Source organism: Rhyacophila brunnea, unplaced genomic scaffold (genome assembly GCF_057557595.1).
Source record: "Rhyacophila brunnea isolate RB1 unplaced genomic scaffold, BYU_Rbru_1.0 scaffold_3, whole genome shotgun sequence".
Classification (NCBI taxonomy): Eukaryota; Metazoa; Arthropoda; class Insecta; order Trichoptera; family Rhyacophilidae; genus Rhyacophila; species Rhyacophila brunnea.
The window spans coordinates 58,073,411-58,098,775 of NW_028232965.1; the positions used below are offsets into that span (position 1 = coordinate 58,073,411).

At 33.5% G+C, this 25,365-nt stretch overlaps 1 protein-coding gene across 4 annotated transcripts in view; it reads right to left on the reverse strand.

Moving 5' to 3' along the window:
* sfl (N-deacetylase and N-sulfotransferase sfl) overlaps positions 1-25,365 on the reverse strand; it is a 394,455-nt gene that overhangs the window by 226,886 nt on the left and 142,204 nt on the right. For all 4 annotated transcript variants that reach the window (XM_085952084.1, XM_085952085.1, XM_085952083.1 and 1 more), the window contains exon 3: positions 22,570-22,617. The gene's annotated coding sequence lies outside the window, so the exon portion shown is untranslated. The remainder of the gene's footprint in view (positions 1-22,569; positions 22,618-25,365) is intronic.

Consider the following 25,365-nt stretch of genomic DNA (forward strand, 5'->3'; position numbering starts at 1 on the left):
TTATCAATTATTAATAAATGTAAATATTATTGATTAGTTATTTTTTTAATTCATAATAAAAACTACTATTAACATTGGAAGCAATTTTCGACAACATAATATTTTTAAATGGCCGTATATTTGATATTTAATTGAGTCAGCATTTACTTGATAGATTTCCATCGATAGCTACTTCAGTTGTAACACCATTATCACGACTAGAAAAATTAATGCTTAAGTACCTATAAAATTCATATAATAAGACGGCATGATCTCTCTCCTCCACCCTGTGACTATTCAAGAATAGGACCTACTCACATGGAAACCGTATTAATTTAAAACAATTAATTTACTTTCCTACTACTTACAATATACATGTTATTATATGTACCTACTTATTCAAGAGTAATACATACTTACTTGAAAACCATATTAATCTAAAACAATTAATGAATTCTACTATGCATACGAAAAAATGTCGGATATTAAATAATGTAAGTAGTATGTAGGCAGGCACCTAATATCGTCGGTGTTTTGTAAAAAGGGCGAATTAACCAAAATGCTACTTTACAGGAGGAGGGTTTTTAACTTTTGACATTTATTTGTTTTTTCCCTGTAGATGATTATAAATATTTAACAAGTTTATAATAAAGCTTAGAAAGAATACTGTCATTATAATAGGAATTATTATATAATATTTTAAAAGGCCTAATATGTGACATTTGCTTTTTATTTCGTATTTTTAATTAATTTAAATTTAGTCGATTATCGTTTTTAAGTACTTTCCTGTGGAGATAAAAATTCGCCGTTTTTACACAACAAATCTAGTGGGGTACATATTGTATTTTCATTAAAATCTCGATTTCACCAAAATGGTTGATTCGCCCTTTTTACAAAACACCGACGATATACCGTACCTACCGTATATACAGCACCGTCAATTAAACAGAGAATAGTGTAAACGTAACAATCAACTTATTAATTTAATGTTGGCAGAATTCTTACATCCAAAGTTAATTTAATAAACACGTTACCACAGCACGCATGCTCCAGTGGGAATGGGACAACTGGACTCCGGACAATTGGACGCCGCACTGTCACAGACACGTATACAGAACGTAGACGAGGTATTTTAATCAGTTTCTATCTACTACTTAGTAGTTTTAATTCTTTTTACTCTTAACATAATGTATTTTTTATTGCGGATTGAGAATTACCATGCCTAAGGCTTTATATAAACTAAAAAACTCTTTTTTCGTTGGAACTTAAACATATGCACAATTAAATGATTATTTACGTCTGCAAATTTACATTCTCACCAACTATTAAATCATAATATAATCATTTAAGTAAATATAAATAATATTATTAAATATTTTTTTAAAAGTACCTATAAGTAACTAACGTCTATTTATTTTCGAATTCCGTGGCGTCCAGTTGTCCCGGTGCCAAATCATCCTAGACCCTGCTCCAGTATAGGAGGAAAAGATCACGCTACTTCCCTGAGTCCATCGCCTCCTGCAAGTGATACATGCAGCGCGTACAACGCTTTTGCAGTACCGCTCCAGGAAGGGTCCTCGGTGGAATACGTGCTATTGTGACACAGGCGTGCGAAGCGCCTCACTTTTAAACATTGATAATTATATTATATCAGCCGAATCGGAGGGGAATACTGATGCAACCGCGTTACAAACACTCGAGTTCGCAAGCTGAAATGTCAGTCCTTGCGTGACAAATGATGTCAACACGAATAGGCATTTCACTTGGCTCACTATGATCAGGCCGTGACACAAAACTGTAAATTTCGATCGTAGTGCTATTTATTGCTCATATGCAATATGGCTAACTGTTTGCAGAAAATGATGGTTATTGTTATTACATATTGAAATACATGGTACCTATACGTTAATTGGTTTGAACGAAATATACAATCTAAAATCCTCATTTAGTGCGTACAGGTTTCCTTATTGAAAATAATAAATAACTAGCACTACCACCGTAAATCATAATTCAGTGCCCATTCGCCTTGTGTATTCCGGATTTCGTAATTACTACGTCACTCCAATAGATTTTTTTTCATTAAAGTAGATTAGATAGTAAGTAATATAGTAATATTAGTTTTCAATGTTATTGAACCGTGATTGAACGAACTACGGGACAATTCAACAAAGATTTCATTACAAGTTTAGATAAAGTATGTGAAATGATTAATATATTACACTATTTATGTAATTCTAATGAAACGTCAATCAAATGGAAGTAACGGCTAATAGAGAAAAACAATAAATATAATTCTAGTAGTACCTAACGGCCAAGGCCTATGCCCTATACTGATCTAGAGAGCTAGACAAGAAGAATTTACTATCCTACTGAATCTAATGATACCAAAGCTGTTAAATAAGTTATTTCTGCAAAAAAAAGTAATTGTCCAAATTAAATGTTATTCTGACAAACTGATAAGTATACCTACTAACCATTAAGTGTGTAAATAATTCCCTATGCTTATTTAAATACTTTCATATTGATTAATTTCATAGTTGCAAATAATCATTTTTTACTTGCTGTTGACATTAAATAATTGCCACTAGTTTAATAAAATACTTGCTATTTTTTAATTAAAATACTTGCCGTTTTGCATGTATAACATACCAAATAATTTGAACCCATAACCATATAGTTACACGTGACCTGCGGTTTTAGCAAGATCACATTCAACCTACAATATTTTTTTATCTTTAAAAGTCTCAATTTTACCTCGGTGAGCCTCACGGTTATGCGGAATCCATTTGGGCAACGCTGAATCTTTAATTTTTATTTTCAGTTAGTTTCGTCGCTCAATAGATTTCACGTAGGTATTAATTTCAAAATACAAAAAAAAAAAAAAAAAAACAACGTAACATGTTTATTGTTTAAGCTTAGTCGGCATAGGCTTTCTGTTACAATTTGGCTGGTCAAATAGTTAAGTCTGTTGACCGAAGTTTTCAAAGCCGCCATTCCATCACAGTTGATCCACTGAACTTCGCAAGACAGATCGAAGTCTTATCATGGCGATAAGGTCATTTACTCGCGGTTCACGAAACAAGATAAAAATGTCCGAGGCTGCCTTATAAATGAGCGGCTATTTCAGAAGACAACATTATTAACTGTGAACTGGTTATACAAAAATTGTATATTTACAAATAATACTTATTTGTAATTGCAGTACTGCTGCTAATTTGAGATAATTCTGTAGATATCTGTTATATATTAAATAATATGTGGCTCCAATATGACACTATTATAACAACTTTTGACGTCATTCATGTTCTCGTTTTTTTATGATTGCTGTGATATTTTTTTATGTTATTCATTAAACATAATATTACCAATGTGAACTAAATTAAAATCAATCGAGATTATGACTGAATCATTTAAATTATTTATATTAGAAATGGCAATCGCCTGTGAACCTCTTTCTCTTTTCGAGTTTCTTATTTAAATAATGAAACCGTACATTTTAATTGATTTTCCGTATAATTTATTCTTTTACATAATTTTATTTACATATAAGTAGATAGGTACACTAAATGAAATATGTACATAGGTACCTACTTAGATATATTTATATTACATTTTTTTCTGTACTTCTTCCGCATCTGTTATTTTTTAAATCCATGACGGGTTGTATCAGTGAAGATATCATCAACTGATAGCATATTATGTCAATGTGTACAGTGCCTGAAATCCGACAACATAAATCAATTAGAATTTGAATTCAAATTCAAATTCCACCCCTCCTCCGAATGCCTTCAGTCCATCGATAGTACTACTAATTACTTTTTTTGGCTGTTTAAAATATCTTTACCGACGGAACCGGACATTGAAAAAAATACTTTAGAGCATTTTCTTTGTACAGTAGATTGTCATATTGGTTTAAGAGCATACATAAGTAAAACGGCAAATAATTTTCAACAGTATGTATAACGAAATTTAGCAGTCGTCGCCAATCGGACACTGACAGTCGAGGTGTGAGCACGTAAATATGTTTTGTGATGGCGTCGGAGGAATATATTCTTAAATCGTGTAAAGTTGACTAAAAAACGTTCCGCATGTACTTGAAAAAGAAAACATGTCAATGAATATACTATTATTACGAATATAATAATAAACATAACATTAAAAGGACGCATGTTAAATTTTTATGACAAATTATATTTAGTTCGGCTCGCGTCATTTCCACAATCCGCGCATCGCCTAGTCACGATCTTTTTAGACCATGCCTCAACTGAAGTATAGCCTTAACGTAGTCCGTATCATGATAGCTGATAGTGATATATTTTTGAAAATCAAATTTAGTTCTAAATATAATCGTATAGTTAAATGGGGAAGATTTGATCATGCTATACAACTGTAAAAATTTCGTGAAATAGTGGATGTGATTTGATTTAATAAGAGGTAGAAAAGTATGTGGAAAAATTAAGAGAGCCGAATTCAGTAATAAGGTGAGGCCTGTGGAAGTTTGGATGTCGTGTTCGGAGTCAATTAGGTGTTTATACGTCGGCAGCGATAATAACACAGCCTTCGTCGCCCCACTTAACGAACAGATCTTTGAATACATTAGTGGGGAATATACTTCACCGACTGCCTTTTTAACTGCCCCGTGTATTACGTTTCGTGCCATTTCCTGCAATAAATAATAGTTAAAATGTTTTCCGACACAGAAAAAAATATTAAAGAAAGCGTCCTTATGGCAATCTCAGAACAGTCAACCTTTCGAAAGGCATCGCGGAAAATCTATGTCAAAATTACGTAAAAACATGTAAATTATACAGAAACTGACCACGATTTTTTTTATTCTATGTACCCACCTACCACATTTAGGCTTGACATTAAAATAATTATTTTCCACGGCGAAAATATAAAAAAAACAACAAGTCAGAACATATCTTTTTGATGGTAGAAGTTATGTTAACATTTTTTTGAAGTTATACTTCTTTTGGCGCGTTTGGGAAATCAGATCAGAGTGTATTTTTGGCGTGTGACATGTAACACATAATTTTGTTTTTTCACACGAAAAAAAACGCACTCGATTGTATTCGAACCACCGATGTTCGTTGTTGTGATTAACGCCACAGTATGCTACTGCAATCGTGACGATTATACAGTATAATATTATTATAGTTTAGAATTGTTCCGTTGCCTAGGCAGCGAATTTATTATTGTCGGCCATTTGCAATTCCTTAGGTAAACAAACGATTAAACGTCAGTTACTAATATAAGTTAAAGTGTATAGAAATAAACCAACGGCGTTCCAATAAGCGGTCCTTTTTCTTGAGTAGGTAATTTAAGAGCTAGTCGAAGAATCTAGGTTATCACAAGTTTTGTTTTTGTTTTGTAACGAAAAAGAACAACCCGCGTAGATAAGTAGACACACCAATTTTTTTGTGAGTAGGTAATAGCTGTTCTGTGAATTCAAGCACACGTGTAAATACATTGAATTTTATAGAGCCCCAGGATTTGACCCCAAGACCCACGGAATTAGAGAATTACGTTTAGCCCATCGTCCCACTTTAAACAGTTAACTATTTTATTACTGTTCCTATGCGTTCTATAATAATACTTAATAGTGGTAATGACTGATTATATTCGTAATGGAATTCATAAATTCGTCGCAAGGAACGGTTGGTAGACATTCGTCCAACCGGATCAATCATGTATTGAAAAAACTACATAAGTACATGTTTTTCCAATCACATCCTGCGTCACCACCACCGTGGGATAACAACACATCCGAATACCTACTATTTATTATTATATATCGTATCGATATTGGATTTATAAACCAAATATAAAATGCTGCTTTACAGTATGCAGACATTTCTCATACTGACGGCGTTCAAAATTGAATTATTTTCACATATAGCTTGTGTTCGAAATGCAATATATTTCTTCGCGGACATATTTCGGATCGCGTATAATATAATAAATATATTAGGGCCGCGAAATATAACGTAAGGCCATGTAGTGATGTTCATCATTCCATTGCATCGCATTGCATTCGCAACGTTGTGCAATATGTCGGGTCGCGTACGTTGTGCATTTCTCACGCGAGCTGAATTTCGCGAAATGCATTCGCACAAACGGAGTGACATACCTTTATATGCATTTGAATCCTGGCGAGGAAAATTGTTTACATCTCCGTAAGTGTATTATTTGAACATATGCAAACATACCAAATGCAAACAAAGATTGATAAAACCAGCACATGAATTTTCCAAACACAGTGTCCTCCTTGCGGTAAGTGTTTGACACGTAACCCGGACAAAAACCTGAAGAAGCTCCCGATGTTTGAGAAAAATGGGACGCGATGATGAGCTCCAAAAGAGAAGAAGAATTAAGTGATTAGATATTCAATAATACAAAATTGAAGTAAATAATTATTATTTTCGTCGTAGAGTTTGTATTTGCTATGGGTAAACTAAATTTATTAGATAAACTATTACCTTCATATCAGTAACACATTTCTTAACGAAATTTCACTAAACATATTATCGTCGTTCCATGGCGAAATGAAATATTTAACAAAATGGCATTTTCAGATGTATGATTCGTAATATAGAGCAAGTGAAACGTGATGAGAACATGGACTGATTTGAGTTTCCCCATCTCCACCCGCCATGTATATGCAGCCGCGGTTTGTGCACGGCCGCCCTCCATGACGCTATAAACGTGTCAGAATGAAAATATTTTAGCGCCACACTTCCTTGTCCCGAAGCGATGCTGCACGAGACTGATGTAGCAACATGCACAGTGCTTAAAGAAAGACTTTTAGAAAATAAAAATAATCTTGACTTGCTCTGTCGTCATTTATCTTTAATGACATGAAGTGTCCTCTGTACCCATGTACTGAAACTCTGTCGAAACAGAGGAGTCAGGAGTTGAAGTTGTTTTAATATTTTTAAATGATTAAATAAGAGGTTTCTTTTGCTTGTACAGCAACTTCATAAAATAATATTTCATGTTGCAATGTAAGCTACCATATAACTTACTACTCGTAAATAGGAAATCATCAATAAAATGCATTTATAAAGTTGAATTTGTCACAAGAATGATATGCAAAACGTGAAGACTGTAGGCAACAGCTGTAATATGTTTTCCATTTAGTTGAATAATTTAAAGGCGGGCGGCAGGGAGATGACGGGAAGAAGAAGAAATAAGGTTTATAAAGATTTGAATTCGTCGCTCGCCGCCCGCGACTTGGCTGGCGTAACAACTATTTTATAAGGTGTAAGACCTTATTTGAATATTTATGGTGCGCCGGTTTGTTACTCGAATAGCAACTATGGGCTGCGAAAAATTGCGAGGGATTTTATCCGCGAAATGTATTCACGAAAATGGCACACACTCCCCCGTTCTCGCCTACATCGGCGCGACGCAGGGACGTGACGAAATTCGCATAATAGACCATACACACATGGCGGTTTACCCTTTCTGATTTGTCCTCGATATCACACTACTGACTACACCGTCATCTTAGCATTGCTTTATTTGTCGAGCAGTCAAATGCCATACTCTCAACTTTTATCTTTTAACTTCATCGCTAAAGAAATACCAATTCTGACACAAGACAGTATACATATTATTATAGATACACAAGGAGATAACTATGCAATGCGTAAATATTCTATTGTATGTATTACAGCCAACGTAAAATTGTATAGCCTATAAATATTGTATGTACAACTATTATAAGTATTCATTTTTTCAACTATAAAATATAATCGTTGATTACATGTGCAAAAAAAGTACAAAATAGTAGTAGTAGGGATCCTTTTTGTTTATGAACATAATAAACTATTATTTCAAGATGTTCACAACATGACATACACCTAAATAAAAAAAATACATGTCACAATAATAGATACAATCAATGCAAAGTAAAGAATGCCATCGATTAATCTAGCAGACTTCGGCATTGGTGCCTGATACGCCTGACACGATGAAACACTGGTGATTCAGATGATGTAACGACTGTGACCACTTAGGTAATTGACAGGTGCATAGAAATTCGGGATTGGAAACCATACCACGTGAGAGCAGCAAAAATATTTCAAGAGCAGAAGTGATATACGAGCTTCATGATAGTGAAAAAGATATTTGGATTCTTAAATGGCTTAAGGGGGGACATGCTCGTCGAAGGTCAAAATTGAGTTTTTATTGTATTTTCAAACCATGATCCTGGACACTCCTTAAACGTTGTAGATAATCTATTTATATAATTTTGAAGCCTTATTATCATTTTTAGTTATTTTAAACATTTGATGACTGCATAAAGTTTTTTTGTTACATAAAATAGTATTCTTTTAAACCTCTCGCTCTAATGTTTTAGAATATAGTCATATTTCGGTACATAACTGTGCAGTGGTGTTAAGATTTTTTACATTTATTAATTTTGAAACGCATTTATAAAACCATTAGTATAATTTATTACGAGATAATTTTTGTAAAATATTCACGATAAAAAATTATATTGCATTAGCAAAAGACAATGTTAAGTCAAACATTATGCGAAGATTTTTCACGATTGACGCTTAAGCGAACTGTTTGTGACAATTTAATTATATTTAACCTAGTAAAGACAATACTTACAGATACAATTATTGACAGTATTGAATTCAAGTTTCATTTTTATTGACCACATTCTAATTAAATTGAGATTATGTTGTAATATGTAAAAATCCAACCTATTCCGAATTAGCGCATATAATTTGAAATTGCCTACAAAGAGTGAAAACTTGATTCCATCCATAACATTAATATGAAGAATATAATTTGACTAAGACGTGATTCCTGGGGATTAATACCTGAAAAGGTTTTAAAATGTTAGATGCCCACTGCAGCTGACAGTACACTAGTTATTTGCACTGTTCCCTGGCACTCCCAGAAGAATCACATACAATTCTAACCCTAAATTCACTTGTCCATTCCATGACATTCCATTATAATATAAAAATCGTGTACCTACTGAATTTCCAAGCGTTAGATAACCAATATATAACTGTCGTAAATAAACATAACCGTTTTCGGTTAATAAACCCAATCATACAGCCAAATAGTAATCTTCTAAGAATATTAAGATAGAGTAACTGGCTATCATTTAAAAGCGATGACCCCGACGTGGTCATTTGAAATCTTATAGTGGTACTTAAACAGACATTATGACGTAAAAAGATTGGTTTTTAGACATCCTTCTGCCCATGCCTGGATTTAAATACATAGTATGTTGATTAAAAATAACGGCGGTTGTTTCTAGGATGATATTGTTTTTTTTTTTTTATAAAAATCTATAACAATAAATTTTTATGGTAGTTGTCAATGTTTATTGTCAATACTTACGTAGGTACATCATGTAGCATTTCATTCTTTCTCAACATTTTTTTCTGAATTTCTAGCAAACATTTAAGATCACGATGTAATAACAAAGATTTTAATAAATGGGAGGAATTTTACAAACTGGAATGGGTCTTTGATAATGGAATTCAAAAGTGAAGACAAATATAAATATACTTCATGAACCAGTACAGATTCTTGCATATGCGGATGACATACGAGATAATTGCCAAATTCAGATATGTAAATGCTAGTAGTAGCTTTTACTGCTCTGGAAGCATCCGTAGAAAACATGAGCTTAAAGAATAAAGGAACAGAAACAAAGTATACTTATACCCATGGCCCCCACAAGGGGGGGGCTGACAGAACTCTAGCCTGGGGCCCCGGGCTTGGATGGGGCCCGGCGTGGCAAGCCGACCAGTTGAATGAGAAAAACACACACCACAAATTTGCTCTAATAGTAAAAAAAGTCGCCTGCGGCGCTATTTTCCTAGATAATTAGTAACATTTACAATAATATGTGTATGTGCGATGTAATTTGATGTGCTGTGATGATTGATATGATTAAATGATAATTGACGAGTAGAATTTTATTTTATAATTATTTTGTGTTTCCTGGCGAATATATGGCGAAGGGTTCCATGTTATTTGGGTACCACAAAATGAGGTCGCGATCAGTGCTTCATAATATGCTGAGTGCCGACAACTCAATAAATCAACGGGATTTATTTAAAAATCGGTAAAAATTCACTGAATACCCTTAACCCAGGGGTTCCGTGGAAACCACTTGGGGAACACAGCTGTAAAAATTCACACTTCCCTTAACCTTAGCCATAGGTAGGGGGGCCGCCATAGATCCTGGCCTGGGGGCCCACTTTAGGATGTAGGGGCCATGCTTATACCCATCCTGATCAACCAAGTAAATATTCTCCAGATCTCCGAATCAATGACCACCTCTTCTAGTGTGTCGATAATTTTGTTTTAAACAAATAGAGTATCATAAGTGAAGAAATAAAACGGAAACCATAAGCAGCGAACGGGTGCTACTTTGGTCTACAAAATCAGCATTTTAGTCTCACATCCTCACCCATCACACAAAAATTCAGATACACAAGACGTTGATTCAACCAATACTGACCCGAATGTTGAACTCTTATCAAGGACGATGAGCGTGCGCTCGGTATCTTCAAAAGGAAGGTGCTAGGTATAATATACATATAAGAAGGACAATAATGGCGTATTCGGCATAACCTAGAGCTCTGCAAACGTTTCCAAGAAGAATGTATATCCTCATTCGTTAAACATGGCAGGCTCCGGTGGGTGAGCCATGTAGCAAAAACGGAAAGTGCTTAACTGCAGAGGACGGTCGAAGGTGGATTCGCAGGCCCAGACTCCGGTGGTTGGACGGTGTCAATAAAGATACTAGAGCGGCCGGTGCAGACACCTGGAGGACACTAGCCCAGGATAGGCGATGGAGAAAGTTCTTGGAGGAGGTTAGGGCCTGCCCTGGCTTGTTGGGAAACTTATGATGGGACATATTTTATTATTTTATCCTAATATGTACTAACAATAATCAAAGATTAGAAATCGTTTCGAAGGACACAATGAAAATATATTAAAGATAAGAAAAGAAAGTCATTCATCAAAGTAAAGTAGTTAAAATTGAAAACTAGCTAAAATGTCTACGATATTAATGGAACTGTGTGTACCTAACTAGTTCATAAAAATCTGATAATATATATTTTGTGTGTTCGAAGACTGACGCATGACGGCTGTAAGAAACTTTCCCACCCTCTTCCTTTGCGTGACGTCACATTTTCTCGGAAAACACTCCCCTTCCAGTGAAAGATCGTCGCCAGCCAGACAGACAGACAGGCAGACGGGCAAACAAACAAACTAATAGGTGGAGAGATATACTTACAGGGCGGTTGGCACTTGTTGCCAAGTATTTATAGGAGAAACAAAAGAAGTGCTTATGTCAAATTGGATTTGCAAATTAATATTCAACGTGGGGTGGCATGTGTCACGAGAGGGATTTTACAGACACAGCCTGACGCTACTTATACTTATTACGTTTTTATTAGCTCGTATTCTTGTTTGTCCGATGGTTGTTTGTCCAGTACAAATCTTGCAATCGATTTTTAACTAACTTCCCGACTAGCCAGACATTTGAAACTTTTAGAATATATCAGAACACGATGCCAATGGCTTCTTTTAATACTTTTAGCCATCTTTAAGTAGAATTGAATTCAATTTCAGTTAATTCTGTTTTGTATGAAAAGTTATTTCGGAAGAAATCCGTAATCCAATCCACTATTATTGGTTGCTAAGGGGGTGGTCCTAGCAACTAAATTATTAATTACGTGCGTTACTATGGAAATCAAAATGACATTTCAGTATTCTATTTTTATTTTATTTTATGTATTATGGAAACAAACAGTTACATTTTGATTACAAAAATTTAAAATATAATAATGAAAAGTTATTGCAACCAGCAAAGTTTCCTATATTCGTTTGTTTGTTTGTTGCATAATAGCTAAAAAATGATTTGTTGACAATTGCCTTATTTGTCCTAAATTATTAATACATAGAATTGTCAAGTTTATATGATTCAACAGGAAATTTAAAAACGTTGTATATAAAAAGTTCTTTTTATCTTGTAATTATTTTTTGTAAGATATACAAATATATTATGTAATAGTAGGGGAGCAAGGGGTAATGGGGGCTTGCGGGTAATGGGAGCGACTGCAAAACAGGTACCATCTAACACTAAAATGACTCGGAAATAGCCAAAACATCTTCGTCAATCGTCGGCTAAGCCCGTCGATCGCTGTCGGCTGCTTAGTGACACGTGCACGCGCGTGGCGAGTGGAAGTGTGTTTTGGGCTAGGTGCTTATATCAATTTACAATACATAAACATCAACGTAAGTACTTAAAATTTTACTTATTTTATCATATTTTGTGTCCATTGTATAGCCAGATACATGTATTTTTGTTTAGTAGTTTCAGAATTAAGGCCATGCATTAGTTGAGGCACGGTCTAAAAAGATCGTTGCTAGGCGATGCGCGGATTGCGGGTGGCGGGTGAAAATGACGCCTGTCAAACGAAATATTATTTGTCATATAAATCCAACATACGTCCATTGTATGTTCTGTTTATTGTTCTATTAGTAACAATAATAATATATTCATTGACATGTTTTCTTTTTAAAGTAAATGGGTAACGTTTTTAGTAATCTTTACACGATTTTAGAATTAATTGACCCGTCGCCATCACGCAGCAAAGTGACGTGTTCCTGGGTCAACATTCTCTCACTGAATGGCAGCGAGTCCAAAATTTCGTCGCGCGTACAGTTGAAAATTATTTGGCGTTTCACTGATGCGTCACCTTAAGGTTTAAAATGGTTTGGTTGCGTTATTTATCAACCTTCAAAGTGGTTGACATTCGGGTAATTGGAGCCTAGGTGGCTCCCATTACCCCTATATAAATTTTACACCTCTTTTACTAGTAGAAAATATTTAATTGTTCCAGATGCCCAGAAATAGAAAGCTGACGATTTTCAAGGCTGGTTGGATGGTGACTTCGTTGGAAAATGCCCTCTGAAACCAGAAAGATTATATTTGTGTTTTTTGCTTAGTTTCATAACATGACGTGTGATTATTTTGATATTTTTAGTACTAGAGCATATTTTTGTTGAATTACATTAGTAAATATTTAACATTTTATTGTACCTATGTCTGTTATAATGTGTATAAGTGTTTGTAAGCATATTAAAATATGAAGCTCCTATTACATATTTGGTAAATTTTGGCTCTCATTACCCTACATGTGGGGTAATTGGAGCCAAATGTGTTTTTTGGGAAAACGTTTTTTTTGGGAAAACGTTTTTTTTTGTACCTTAGTTATAGAATTTTTGAGTGGCAATTGCAGTAATATTATTACTATGTAACCAAAGGACTCATTTCAAGACTTTTTTTCAACAATTTCCTTAGTAGGCTCCAATTCCCCCTTGCTCCCCTATATACATTTATATATAATAATAATATACACCTAATATAATAATATTATATTACAATATCCCCGCCACCTTCCAAACCCTATCCTAATGTCTTGTTCTGCTCAATTTACTATATGTACGTATTAATTTATTGCAGATATATTTTCCACTTTTCGATAGAATATCAAATAATAAATTGGATTACGTTTTAAGTTGTTTATAGTTTACTTTAAGCAAACACACTCTCAAAAAGAAACACTCTCACACTCAAAAGACGACAACTTTATTGGCACGGTGGGCGAAATACAAAATTTAAAATATATTATTTTAACTGCGGACAATAATTGTAGGCATTGCCCTCACATCCTGAAGCGGGCCCCCTACCTATCGCTTACGTTTAAGGCAGTGTGATTTTCTATAATAGTATTCCCCAAGTGGTTTTCATGGAACCCCAGAGTTAAGGATAATTAGTATATTTTTAGCGATTTCTAAATAAATTCTGTTGATTTATTGAGTTGGCAGCACTCAGCATAATATTATGAAACACTGCTCGCGACGTCCTTTTGTGGTACCTAACCAAGTCAAATGTAACCCTCGCCATATTGGATAAAAACCCATTTTGTAAGTCAGGAAACACACTTAAATTAAGTACTTAATTATAAAATAAAATTCTACACGTGAATTATCATTTAATTATATCAATAATTAACATATCACATCAAATTACATCACACAGCCACATATTTTTAAAATGTTAATTCTTCCATCTAGGAAAACAGCGCCGCAGGCGACTTTTTACTATTAGAGAAAATTTATGGTGCGTTTTTTTCACTTAACTGGTCGACCCACCACGCCGGGCCCCCTGTCAGCCCCCCCTTTGTGGGGACCATGATTGTAGGTACTACAAGAACTCCCGAAAATTACAGCAATTTGCAGTAGTCAATTCATTGTTGATGCCTACGCAGACATATATTTAAAATCGGGCAATTTACATACAAATTATATTAACTGTTATTAATAATTATAATGTGTAGACTTCAATAATGAATCGACCACTACAAATTGCTCTTGGTTCTTGTAGTTGTAGATATTTCGACTCATAGCGGGCGCTCTCTTTCTGATCTCACGAGTATTTGGCAACGAGTCACCCTGTTAAAATGATCGAACGCATGCATGCAAAGTTGACGATGGAAGTAAGTAGGTAATGTGTCGACTGTCGCCTCAATTTGGCTCCTGAGATATACCCGGTTTGCGTTGCATATCGCGAATAAATATTGACAGTGAAACAGACGAACGAGATAGAATCACGCGAGTCGAACTTATCTCGAGAGGCGTCTGTCTGACAAATCGTTTAAAGCGTCGTGACGCCGTGATGTCACGATGCATCCGCGAAGCTTTTTTGTATTTACTACAGACAGAAAACGTTCATTATGCTTATTTTCATCGAGTTATTTTGTGCATCTTGTACTCTATTTCGAGGACAAATTAAACTACTAAGTAAACAAGCAAATATGCGTTACAAAGGATTGTATTTTTAACTCCCTTTTCAACATCGCGTGGGCATCGGTCCTAGCAGTGATGGCGAACCTATGAAACGAGAATAATTTATCTTGAAGAGAGAGAAAACAAAAAGGTTTTACGAATAAATGTTCTTAAGTAGGTTTTTTTCCGATCATGTCCGATCCTAATAAAATCATATGGGCCTCCACAGAGTCGAGGTTTGTATTAACAGTTTTTGTTTTTACTAGAAATTGATGTCAGCCACTTGCTCAACCTATTAGGTCCATACTCTGACTCATACACAAATTGAAAAACAATATGTGTACTTGCCAGACCCAGGATTCGAGCCTGGGACCCACGACGTTATAGGCCAATGGTAAGTATATATAATAGTAAAAAATTATGACGACATAGCCGTGCGAATTTTCTTCGGTTTTTAATATTATTTTTACCAATAATATTTCCCAATTGATGCGCAAACGGAAACTGCGAAATTCATGCATAAATGACAGATCGCATTGTATAAAAAATAGCAAGCAAATACTCTTTAAGAATAAGCATTATGTTTAATGTAAATATATAATTGCATAGGTCGGTCCTTAAGCTTTATGCGTCACAAAATATTATTGCACTGACTTCATCAGGCAACGGGGGAAGCCGCGCCGCGACAAAAATATTCAACCAATAAGCCTGATGAAATTTATCGGCACTTATTCAAATTAAACAGCTGCTTGTTATTTTGCCTCGAACATAATAGCTGAAAATGGAAAACCGTTCAGCAATGGGGAATATATGAAAAAAGCGTGGCATTTATTCCACTATCTCTTTGAAATTTTTGAAAACAAGGAAAAAAAAATATTCAAAGAATAAAAAAATCCATTCGGCTAAAAACACGGTGAAAAATAGAATCTCAAGAACACAATTGTAATTTTTAAACTTTTTTAAAAGCATTCTTAAAAACTATTATTTTATTTTTTCCCCACGAAAAACTGCTCGGCACGTCAAACAGTAGAAAAATAATATTTGGGAAATTTTGGCACGCGTACGTAAAAAGGTTCGCCAACCCTGATCTAGATAATTGCTTGCATAATATATTTGAGTACCTACAAAAATGTATCGATAAAAAACATGTATACTTGCAAGTATAGTAGGTGCCTATCAAAAGACATCAAAGGACATTTTTAGCTTTAACCAAAAAAATATTTACAAAATCCAATTGTATGGTGTTTTAAGACAAAATTACACAAGGTGTGAAGTACTCGTATAAAATCAGAAGAAAACAATCGAAATTTACTTATCTTAACTTTGTTATCTGTCGATCGATACCAGTACCGTATCGATAGATAACACGGTTTAAGTATCGGTCAAACAACCTATTGAGCGAAATTTGCACCCGTGATCTATCAAAAAGACGCTCTGACAACACAGCGCGCTAACCTCTGATGACGGTGGATAGTTAGAATATGTAAACAGTGCTTTCATATTCCATTCTCCGGTAGGATTATAATGATTTAGAAACCTTCCAGAGGAAAACAATAGGCTACATATAATTTATTCATTTCCAACATCATGTCGGTTAAGCGGTAAGTGTACAGCTGTATAATATTAATTCTTAAATATGCATACACACTGTACCTACACAACAATACATAACATAGTAGGTACTGTAAATATATAGTAAGTACACTAGTAATATAAAACAAGGAAGAAGTACTCGATTATATGATTTATGCAACCCTATTAGGTCCGACGGTCACCGGAACAAAAGTATTAATTTCACCCATTGTCCGTGCGTTCGTAGAGGATGTGCCGACCCTTTATCCGAAGCACCCTCAGAGAACCTTCAATAATCTCATGCAAAACGCATTGAAGGCTAACCTGAGGGTTGATACCCCGGCCGGCTCAGTCCAATACAATACCCCACTACACATAACACGGGGGTAAACTATGAACAAAGTTTGCCTTGTTACTCGCTTGGACAAAAAGTGTCGATAAATCCACCCCACGACGGTCGCCGGAGTGTCCAGGTTGTCCCGAAATTGGATCTCTACTAAAAACTTATAAAATATTCAAATTTGAAAGGTACATTGAAGTACGTATGATAAATATATTATGTTCCATAAGAGGCAAGCTATGCGCATAGGTTAAACAGTGAATATTATAAATATCAAAAAAAACGTGTTATGATTAAGTGGATAGTGCTTTTATGGAAAATTATATGTATTTGTACTTAACGAAATATTATACAACTTGAATTATTAGTTTAAATAAAACGCAAATTTTATCGTACCTACGTATATTTTTTAAATGTCAAATGTCCCTCTTAGGCGGACGAAAGAGGTCCAATTATTTAATAAAAGTGGAATCAGTACGATAAAATTTTTGATTTATTAAAATTAATAATGCAATGCATTTCCACAATGAATTGACAGTTGCAACACAATCAAATAATATATAACTTGAACATAAAAATTTACGTCATAATTTTTTTCCACGTTAAAATAAAAATATGGTATAATATTTACTATAAGCTAGTCATTTATAATATATTATTATGTGTGTTAAATTAGTCGTGTTTATAGGTATTGAAATTTCTGATATCCTGGTCGTTACTTATTATCTCGAACAATTTGAAAAGGACATATTATGCTTGAATCATGATTTCATTTATTCCAAAATCGTAATCGTACGATAAAGAAAAGTTTCTTTTTTCTGTTTTTAGTCCCAATAAGTTTTGTTTTTGGAACTAGTTTTTCAGTTTCAGTTATTCAATGGCATATTATATTTACTTTCATTTATACTGCAAAAACACAACTCAACTCGTAACGCTTAAATAATCAACATTCCAGAGGTGTGGGGTCGGATTCGTCAGAAATTTTATTTTTTATGTAAACAGATTTTACTTATGTTCACTACTTTGAATTGAAAAAAAATGAAATGTAATTAAGTATATTTTCTTTTTTCGTCGGTGTCGCGTTTGCATTCTGAATCAAGATCAGTCATTTTTAGATAACTCCACAGTAGGGATTCCAATCCCGGCATTCCGAATTCCGGGATCCCGAACTGTTTTCGATACCTATGAATCCCGGGATAGGTAAACATAATCCCGAAACTTCGGGATTGATTTTTTTTATCAATTTTTTTGGAAAATAAAATATAATAATATAAATATAATAGATAAAATACTTTTAATAACATATAGCTACATTAGAAATAAACTGAGTTTAAACGAAGTTTGATTTATTACCCATGTGTTGCATGTTGTTGAAGTTGCCAGTCATTTTATTTTTTCACATAAATTAATAAAAACGAGAACGATTGGAAAAAAACAATGCTTCGCACTATTAACAAAGTGATTCCAATATGATCTCATACTTTTTACAACAGTTTCATAAATTTAGCTGACTAATTAGATTAATGAAGCGGAAAGGCCATAGATACTTAAATAGTATAAATTATAAAAGATTAATATTTGAAGGATTTTATCAATGTTTTTTGTATACATAAAAATTTTAAATTAACTATCGAAAAAAATGAAAATAAACCAAAATTTTGGGTCGGGATTGGATTCCCTACTCCACAGACTTGCACAGTCGTTATTGACATATTATGAACTTGTTTGTCATATTTCAAACATATACATCTTCCCGTCAATAATTGAGTGTTGATAAAACAAAGTGAGTAGGTAATCAATAATATTGCAAAATGAAAAAGTATCCTAAGTATCAGGTTATTTTATGGTAGCTAAGGTTTATAAAAAACGGGACGTCCTGTGCGTGGCAGACAGATTGTAGTTTATGGAAATAAGTTGATGATAGAAGTCGGAAAGACGTCCTGTTCATACATCGCCGACTGGAAAACTAGGAAAATCGTTTAAGACTTTGCGAAAAACTAACAAGTTTGCGCTGCGCCATACACTAACTGACAAACGTGTCTAGATGCCACCCTCGCCGTCGCCCGAACTTTGCATGCAGTGTACACAAAGGCCATCCCCACCGAAAGGGTCAAGTTTTCTTTTTGACTATTTGTCGTTGTTTCTCTTGATACAAACAAACCCTTCGGATAAGCTTTATTTGATTTAATGTGATTCTTCAAATCTTTCTTTATAAAGCCAGTTAAGGTTTAAAATTGAATCGATGTACGATTCTCGTATCACAATATTATATCCCCATTATGTTTAAGTTAAAAAAATGTGATAACATCAAAAAATAATGGTGAATATACTTGGGCAGTCAATTGTGCTGGGTTCTGTATTGATATTTAGGTCCCAGTACCATATTTAATTTCTAAATTTTCTTTTTCATGGATTACTTTGGAATTTATATAATTTAAAAAAAACCATTATAATATGCTATCTGCGTTAAAATAAATTCATTACACATCACGATGTTCGATCCTAAGAGGGTCATACGGACCTACACAGAGTAGAGGTTGTAGTAGCAGATTTGTTTTTTAGAGAAATGGATGCTTGCCACTAGATCAACACAAACATGGACCCTCCAAACCAACCAGCCTCGCACTACACTCGGTCAAACTAATCGTCCAAACATTCGTTGAAAAACAAAATGTGAAGTTGCCAAACTCGGGATTCGATCAAGGGACGCACGACATTAAAATCTCACATAAAACCATAGAAATATACCACATTACAAACAAAGTTCAATAATTTGGACAGGAAACAACAATGAGTGGGAAAGTCGCCTAGTAAAGAAACAATATAACACGCGCAACATATTTGTTCAATTTACTACTATACTGCCTTGCTAAGTAAAAAGACAGTGTTATATACAGTTACAGCTATATACAGTGTATATTTAGAGATTACGTCAACACAATCCAATAATTTTACATACTATAAAAGAAAGGGTATGCTTAAAACTTGGGTTCTCATTTCACCAAAACCAAAACACTGTCTTTTTACTTAGCAGGGCAGTATAGCAAATTTAAGCCATATTTGCGGATTATAATACAATGATATCTATATACTGGGATAAACTGTGTTCGTTTAAATTAAAGTAAACGAATCCGGCCCCCGTTTTAATTAAACTATAAATTGGGTAATAAACAATTCGATATATTGTATAAACGACTTTTTATCAAGATTTGAGTATTAAGAAAATTTAAAATGCTTAGATTAATTAAATTCATTGATAAATTTAAAAAAACTCAATAAATGTTTGGTCAAACATATTTACAAATTAATTAAGATATTAAATTTCGATAATCTCGTTGAAATATTTGAATAAGAATGTGTCACTTCAACTGTGCGATTGCGACATTGCGTACAGATGTAGCAGGGATAAATTTAAATTTAAATCGTACAAAGTCAATGAAACGAAATACGTAATATATGTGTGTGTACGAACGTATGTGAGATGACCAGAGACAAAGAGTAGAACAGTCTGAAGACTGCTGAAGAGCCATGAATAAAACAAGGACGTGGTATTTTAGAGGAAGCCGCTTTAAAATGGACTCGGCTTTTATTGGCAGGTTAAAGTTTAAAATTCGCTCGGCAGAGGGAGCTCTCTCCGGGCGGTGGTGTGACCGGCGATTTTGTAAGGTAGAAGTTTTCACATGGTTACATACAACGTTGCATTGACATTTATTTCAAAGGTAAAATAGACGAAAAATAGTGAACATTGTCTTTCTAATTGGACACTTAAATCCGTGATCGTTATTAAATTATGTGTTCAGTGGGTCTAGAAAAGAGTAAGCAGTGTATAAGGGTGTGTAGAATAACATGGCGGCGGTTATCGACGGTAGTTTATCATATTTATGTATTGAAGTATTATAATTGTCACAATAAGTTAGCCGTCCGAACGGTCAAAACTATCTATCTCGCTCTAAAAGTCAACACAACCAATAGAGGGGCTGTTAAAACATAGCACTTTTTAGCCGCCTTGTGTATAGAATAGACGAATAGAGTATAAATCCACTGATATAGAATACGAATTCGATGCTTACAAAAATTATTGATAAATAATGTGTTAATTAAATAATACGAAGCTAATTAAAATTCCTTTATGTAATACATATTATATTATATACTATCAGAGTAGATTTGTAATTATGTATTTTATTATTTTTCTTTATTAATTTAATAATTGATCATGATAGTTATACTTTTTTTATATAATTATATAATACAAATTAGCGTTTAGTGAAATTACTATCGATTGCACCACAATCACCCTTTCGTATTATTGCAATATACCTATGTACAGTTATAAATAATATCTACGTTCATATATAATTTGATATTTACGTAGGAAAGTAACTATAATTTCTTTCACAAGTTCTGAATAAAGAGAAATGAAAATCGTCAGTTCGAAAGTAAACTATGTGCAATTTCAACTAAAAAAACCTTGTAATATGAAACCTTGAATGAATCACCCCATTCACTATGCAGAAAGATTATATTATTCTAGTTGTTCTATAAATCTATATATATATATATATATTCTATAAGTTGTAGTTTATCAGTTAGGCTTGAGTTGCATTAAAGCAAATGTTTCCTTCATTTAGCATAATGTTGTTTAACAAAAACATATTATTTAAAACACTTCGAAATATGATTTATAACCATGTTCAAGAGAATATATGACATATTTAATGAATATTGAAATAATATGGTATGTCTCAGAGATAAAGAAAAAGAAATGGGCAGATAGGTACTTAGTAAAGTTAGTTAGTTCTGCGTTCTGCATTAAGGTAAAGAAAATGTCGAAACATTTTGCATTGTACAAGAAATGTGTTATTTAGAATGGATATAAATATGATAATATCTTAAAGATGATGTCATTTCGAACCGGTCTATAAAATAGTCAGTATAAATACAATCGAGGATAATGTTCGCTTGACAAGGGATACAGCGAAGATAGAGGACAGAATTCCTGTGACATAAATTGAGAGTATCAAATATCCGGCCGTACCTTTCTCAAAAACAAATACCCACCACACACAATGTTCGCAATTTGTTTGATCTCTAACATTGCGGAATGAAAATATTCCCTTTTGGGGGCTTTTACAATTTTGAAGATTGATTTTTGCTTGATATAAATTTCAATAAAACGTTTTCCCGGCCGAACTGAATATTTAAATAAAAGGGTTCGCTTCAAATGGACTTGACTAGTCAAGGCCAAAACACACATCATACAAAATAGTGAACTTACCCATATTAAAAACAAAACATAATGATTGTAATGTCATTGAATCACAATTTCATATATTATTTAAGTTAAGTTGATAGCTATGTCAGTTAGTATATCATTATCACAACTGTGAAAACGACATGACAATATTATTGTTGAATACTTCACTAATACATACATACAAAAGGAGATAGTGGAGACTGGAGACACCATCAATTAATTAGCACACTTCAACGGTACTACTACCGATTGTAGGTGGGAAAACAATAAAAATTAAAATAAAACAATGCATATTACTTATCCCACATAATTTAATAACGAGAACGACTGGACACGTTGATATTTTCTTATACGCTTAGTTTTAAAAATTAGACAACACATTTACGTTTACGTATAATGTAGCCATATTTCATAAATAAATTTGAACACAACTATTTCACCAATACTGTCCAAATGAGAATTTCATAGTTGTAAAAAAGTATACGATTACGGCTTTAGTAACATTTTTTTCTTTTTTCTTTTTTCTTTATCTTTAATTTTTTTTAAATATGGCAAAACATAACCCACTGACCTTAAATATGCAGGCTCTTACAATGACGCCCTGGTGAGTGATGCAATTCTGAAACAAAAAAATCCTAAATATTAATCTACATTGTACCTATACAACGATAAACAACTAAAGCTTTCGAAAAATCCGCTTTGATTAAATTGAAATATTCTCATTAGATAATTTAATTAATATAGACCACCGTAAATACATATTTATTAAAAAAATCTTTTAATTATTTTTTAATGCTAACTGTTCGGGTGTTAAAAATCCTGGCAGGTAAGTCTTAATTAAATTTTGTATTTTTTTCATAAAAAAGAAAACAATGAACTCCTTAGAGGGAAGGAATTTTAACGATCTCAAGGCCGAATATATAACGTAGCAAGCTATTAATTAATGATTTTACAATGAATAATTTTTCAAAAATACGACCAGTTCACAAAACTTAATTTTATTTGAAAATAGTTGACTGTAAACATTATGCAATTGCTATAATAACGATTTTTTACATGACGTTACCTACGTAATGGATGTTCCACTTCAACAAGCTGATTCTAATCACGTGATAATTCCATGGTTAAGTTTGAGCAAAAAAATATATGAAATGGCGGATGATGTACAATGGCCATTGAGTTACGTTATTTTTATAACAGAACAAAGTGTATAAAGGGTATTTTTAGAAGTAATATCTCACACAATTAAGAATTAGAATGTAAAATCAATTTGGTCTCCTTTTAAAAATCCTTTTAAATGATTGGTATGCGGCACTCTTTTGTTGAAAATAAACCGTGGAATTATTTTTTAATTGATTACTATCGAACGGGTTAGCTTGCACTTGCAGCTTGCTTTATTTAATACCTCTATGGCTTGCACATAATATCATAAGTTGTTTAATATAACACAGCACACAGCAATAAGCACCGGCGTAGCGTTCATGGCCTGGATGGGTTTATCCCAGTACAATCGCCATGCAAATAAAATCCGCCTACATTTGTGGAACCGATGCTGCGCCATTGTCTGATGAATGGGATGGGGCGTCTCAGGCAGCTGGTTAAGGAAGTGCTGACTGCGGATGACGAGCACAAAGCCAGGCACACCACACCGTCCGCCCACGAATTCAAAACGCTCGATCTTAGGACGTTGTCAATAAATCAAATATAGCTGATGGTGACACACGAGGAATGGAAGACATATTATTTATATACCATCTTCGTTTAGTTACAATTATTAATGATACCTATATAAAAACAATGTATTTCATAATTTTGGTAAGTTTATAATGAACTAAAACAATAGATAGTTTTGTTAAGCAATAACATCGTTAAGTAAACTGTTGGTTTGAATAGTTGTAAAATGTATTGCTTGTATCATTTGTAAATATCATTTTAAATAACGAAACCGTTCTGGACATAATTAAATGATATGGACTAGGTCATATTTATTATATTGTGTGTTATTTTAAACATAAATTTATATAGCTTTGGAATATATTTATTTGGAATATGGTATACCTATAGTAGATCGTATCAAAGATATTAGTCGTATAAATACTACCCTCCACGTAACCTTGCAATTTGGAATAGATTTTTTTGAATTATTTTGAATTCTTTATGAAATCAGCCAATCAGGCGCCTGGCACTTACTAATACACTAATACGGAGTGCGTGTACACACAAATCTTGTCACTGTGTACAATGGCAAAGTTATGTGAAGGATACTATACACCACTACAATTATATTAATTATAATGTCCCATAGTGACCTTCATAAGGAAGGAACCGGTCTTAGGTAAATAAAAAAAATGTAATAAAACATTTTTATTTTAAATTACATGGGTAAATGTTAGTTATTTCTTAACACTTAGTTAATCCTAAGCATGCTTATTATTATTAGGTATCGCGCCCGCCACGTAATAGTTCCCCGGCGGGGTTGCAAATTGACTCTTTGGAATTTCCCTTTTGGATTGAGTGAGGGGTGGAGTGAGGGTAGCTACCGACCCATTGACGTGTTTGTCGATAAGAGTGATACTTGATATCATCGGAGGCTTTGGGAGGCGAGTCACGCGTGACTTTATATCGTGTTCACATTTCACTACACCACTTTTCTCGACGGTTTTTTTTTTGTCTTTTTTTTCGCCATTTTCATAGGCTGACAAAAAGGATTTAAAGTTCGTCCGATGAAAAGGTTAACGGTGAGGCGCAAAGCCCTACAAGCTTTGTTCTATAAATTCTCACAAGGAACAATTAGAACAATAATTAAACTCAAAATATATCTTTGTTTAATTTATCGCTATTTATAAATTGTCAATACACTATTCGTCAATACGTGTTTTCATTATGCATATTATCTTAAAATCGATTTCAAACTAACACAGCAAATTAAAGTATTTATTTTCATGTCGGATAATTCGATGACCCAGTATTGAACGGTAACAAGTCAAAAATTCGACATTTCGAGATATTGGTATCAAAATACTCGTAAAAATGAGCTCTTGTCGGTTTTGTACAGAAACAATTCGAAAAAAATAATTTAGATACCTTGAGAGCCAAAAAACCCATATGAAATTTTACAAACTTTCAAACAAAACCAGTTTTGTACAGATCCATTTCGAATTGTTTCCATTTAAAACTGGCGATTGACCATACGTTTCAATTTAGAATAGATAAATTCTGACATGTATCCTTTTAAAACTTGTCAAATCTTGCGTATTGTAAACTATTCAAAATATTAAAATATGATTATCTCAAAACTACGTTTTTTTTAGTTGTTACTGGTTAATACGGTCATCGAATGTTCTTTATAAAAATATCTTACGATTTC